Here is a 4,535-nt window from a genome sequence, read left to right as displayed (position 1 = left end):
AAAAGAATCTGAGTTCATCACCACCAGACCTGTCTTACAAGAAATGCTTAAGAGTTCTTCAATGATTCCATGAAAAAATTGTTAGAACTAATAAGTGAATTCAGCAAATTCTTGTCAGATGTTGAATTTTCTCAAATGCTTTTTCTGCATCTATTTAGAAGAGCACATGATTTTTTTCTTTCATTCTGTTAATGTAGTGTATCATATTCATTGATTTGTGTATGTTGAACTGTCCTTGCACCCCAGGGATAAATCCCACTTAATCATAGTGAATTATCCTTTTAATGTGCTCTGAATTAGGTTTGTTGGTATTTTATTGAGAACTTTTGCATCCATATTCATCAGGGATATTGGCCTGAATTTTTCTTGTAGTCTCCTTATCTGGCTTTGGTATCTTTTTTTAGTTTCTTAAGACAGGGGCTTAAGATGATTAATTTGAGATCTGTCTTCATTTCTAATACAGGTATTTTAGTGCTATAAATTTCCCTCGCAGCCCTGCTTTACCTGCATACCACATAGTTTGACATGTTGTGCTTTCATTTTCATTTAGTCTACACATTTTTTATTTCCTTTGAGATTTCCTCTTGACTCATGAATTATTTAGAAGTGTCATTTAATTTCCAAGTGTTTAGAGATTTTCCTGTTGTCTTTCTGTTATTGACTTCTAGTTTGATTCCATTGTGTTCTGAGAACACAGTCTGTATGACTTCAAATGGTTTAAATTTGTTGAAGATTACTTTATAACCCAGGACACGGTCTACCTAGGTGGATATTTCATGAGCACCTGAAGAGAATGTGCTGTTGTTGGGTAGAGTGTTCTCAATATGTCAGTTAGATTTTGTTGCTTGATTGCTTTGTTCAGATCTTCTATATTATTACTGATTTTCTGCCTAGTAATTCTCTAGGCCAAGTTGCCAAGAGAGGGTTTTTGAAGCCCCCATTTTAATTGTAGATTTGTCTGTTTTTCTCTTTAGCTTTATCATTTTTTGCTTCGTGCATTTTGAGGCTCTGTTTTTGGTGCATACACATTTAGGATCATTTTGTCTTCTTGGCGGATTGACCCTGTTATTGTTATTAAGGTCCCTCTTTGTCTCTAGTACTTTTATTTCTGAAATCTACTCTATTGGGCATTAATATAGCCATTCCTTTTTTTAAAAAAAGAAAAAGAAGAAGAAGAAGAAGAGTTTTGCTTTTGATTAGCATATTTCAGCCACGTACACTTATGGCAATTATTGATAGGTTAGTGCATATTATGTCTGCCAGCATTTGCTTTCCTTTTTTTCCTGTTTTTTTTTTTCTTGTCTCTGTGGGGTATTCATACATTTTAAGTATCCATCTTGATTTATTTCTAGTGCTTTTGAGTATGTCTCCCTGTGTAGTTTTTACAGTGTTTTCTCTGTGTATTACAATGCACATGTGTGACTTATCACATCCACTGGTGTCAACGTTCTACCACTTCGAGTGAAATGACAAAAACCTTGCTTCCATGTAGGTTCCCAGTTTTAAATATCATTGACTTGAGTATCAGATGATATTACAATTTTGTCTCAGTTATTAAATATGATTTATAAAACTCATGAGGAAAAATATAGTCCATTATATGTACCCATATTTCTGCTCTTTCTTTCTTCATCTTTCAAGTTTCTTTCTTTTATAATTTTCTTTCTATTTCAATAACTTCCTCTAGCCAATCTTTAAGCAGAGGTCTTCTGTGACAAATTATTTTAGTTTCCATTGTCTGAAAATATCTTTGTTCCCTCTTGATTGTTGAAGCATAGAGAATTTGCAGTGGACAGGTTTTTTTTTTTCTTCAGCACTTAGAAAATGTGCCACTCGTTTCTGGTCTCCATGCCTTCGAATGAGAGATCCATTCTCATATAATTTGAATGGTGTTCTCCTAGAGGTAATGTACCATCTGTCACTGGCTGCTCTCAAGAATTTTTCTTTGCCTTTTGTTTTCAGAGGTTTAGTTATGATGTATCTCTTGGTTTGGGTTTATCGTGTTTGGGATTTGCTCCACTTCATGAATTGCTAGATTTGTGACTTTTGCCAACTTTGGAGTTTTCAGCCATATTTCTTGATATGCTCTTTCAGCTCCACTCTTCTTTGCTTTTACTTCTGGGACGCTGATGGTATTATTGTCTTACAGGTCCCTGAGGCTCTATTTATTCTTTTTTTTTTCAGTCTATGTCTTCTCTATTGTTCAGATTTAGTGAATTCTATTGTTCTGTCCTCAAGCTCACTGATTCTATGCTCTGTCATTTCCACTCTACTATCGAGCCTACCCAGTGAGGTTTTTTATTTCTGTTATATTTTTCAGTTCTATAATTTCCATTTGGTTGTTTTTTATAATTCCTGTTTCTTTGCTGAAATTTTACATTTTATTTGTTTTATTGTTTCAAGATAATTTTTAATTGTTTGTGGAAGTAATTTTGTCATGACCAACTTAAAATTGTTGTCAGATAATTCCAACATTTGATTCAACCTGGTGTTGGTGTCAGTTGATTATCTTTTCTCACTTAAGTTGTGATTTTCTTGGTTCTTGTCATATTGGGTGGTTTTCTATTGTTAGGAGACTCTGGGTCCTATTTAAATCTTTTATTTTAGCAGACAGTTACCCTGTTCTGTTTAGCATACATGTCCTGGCTTACTTTTGTGGGTAGTGGTTCCAATGACAATTTAATTTTTAGAGGCTTTGTGGTGTCATTTTGGTCTACTTAACTGGTGCCACTGGGTCTCCCACTGGTCCTGCTGGTGCTGCCTGAGGGGATAAAAGAGTCTCTCTTTGGGAGAAGGGGTTTTTTATCCTGCAGGGACAAAGAAGCTTCCTGTCCTGGTGCTTGTGGTGGGATCTCTCCTGTCTGTGGAGACAGCACTACAGGCCCCGCGCTTGTTCTGGTGAGGCCTCCCCACTCCCACCAGTTACCCTAGCCACCTAGTCTTGGGGCAGAGGAGGGGCGTCCCTGGCTGATGAAGAGAAAGAGGCTGCCCTTGCAGTGTGCTTGTTGTGGCAGGAAGCCCTCTACTTGTCACCCCGTGTAGCGCCAGGTCTCTGGGTGGGCAAGGAGAGCACTTCCCCTTGCTGCTTACTGCTAGCAGGCCTCCCTTGTTGGTGGCGCTAGGTTTGCCTGGGTTTGTTGGAGGGACTTCTGTTTGATCTGTGGGAGCAATGAAACTACCTGGGCTCTTGCCTGTTGCTAGGCTGGGTCACCTTCTTTTGTTGGGTGGGGACATTTAAGACATCCTACCTCTGTGTTGTTTTTCCAGTCATGGGGTTCCAAACCAGTTCATCTTCTTCTTACCACATTTTAGAGTTCTCTTTAGTTATTTCTGTGGTTTATAGTTGTTGTTATTCAGAGGAGCTAGTCAGAAACAGGTCTACGCCATCTTGTATGGACCTGAAGTCTATGTGTTAACTTTTTAAGAAATCACTACACTGTTTTCCAAAATAATGGTCCCGTTTTACATTCCCAACAGCAGTGTATGACAGGTCCAGTTGCTCTCACCTGCTTGCCAACTCACAATATGGTCAGACTTGTAACTTTTAGCCATTCTAGTGGGTGTGTAATGATTCTCATTGTGTCTTTAATTTTCATTTCCCTAGTGACTAATGATGCTAAGTATCATTCAGGTGTTTATTTGACATTTGTATACCTTCTTTGGTGAAATGTCTTCAAATCTTTTGCCAAATTTAAAAAACTGAGCTGCCTTATCACTGAGTTGTAAGAGCTTCTTTATATTCTAAACACAAGTGCTTTGCCAGATGTTTTGCAAATAATTTCTCTCAGCCTGTGGGTTGCCTTTCTATTACCTATTCAATGCCTCTTGAAGAACAAAAGTCTTTAATTTTCAAGTCCAATTTATTAATATTTCTTTTACGGTTTATCCTTTTTTCCCCCTGCTTTTTCTCCCCAAATCCCCCCAGTACATAGTTGTATATATTTTTAGTTGTGGGTCTTTCCGGTTGTGGTATGTGGGACTCTGCCTCAGTGTGGCCTGACGAGCGGTGCCATGTCCGCACCCAGGATCTGAACCAGAAAAACCCTGGGCTGCCAAAGAGGAGCACTTGAACTTAACCACTCGGCCATGGGGCTGGCCCCTGGTTTGTCCTTTTTCTGACCTATTTAAGAAATCTTTGCCTAACCCAAAGTGAATTGGTCTTCTATTGCTGCTGAAATTATCAAAAACTTAGCAGCTTAAAATAACAAAAATGTATTATTTTATAGTCAGAAGTCAGTAGATCAGAAGGTCTGGTGGGCTTAGATGATTTCTTTTCTCTGAGTCTCACAAAGCCAAAATCAAGGTGTTGACTAGCCTGGCCTTTATCAGAGCCTTCTGGGAAGAGTCCATTTCCTAGGTCAGTCAGGTGTTTAGCAGATTCTAGTTTTCTGTTGTAGGACTGAGGTCCCTGTTTCCTTGCTGGCTGTCATCTAGGGCCAACCTTAGCTCCTAGAGCCCTCTCTCCAGTTCTTGCACTTAGACCCCTACATCACAGAGCCAGCATTGGCATAGCAAACCTTCATGTTTGGAGTTTG

Source organism: Equus quagga, chromosome 6, assembly GCF_021613505.1.
Source record: "Equus quagga isolate Etosha38 chromosome 6, UCLA_HA_Equagga_1.0, whole genome shotgun sequence".
Classification (NCBI taxonomy): domain Eukaryota; kingdom Metazoa; phylum Chordata; class Mammalia; order Perissodactyla; family Equidae; genus Equus; species Equus quagga.
This window is presented reverse-complemented; position numbering follows the sequence as displayed.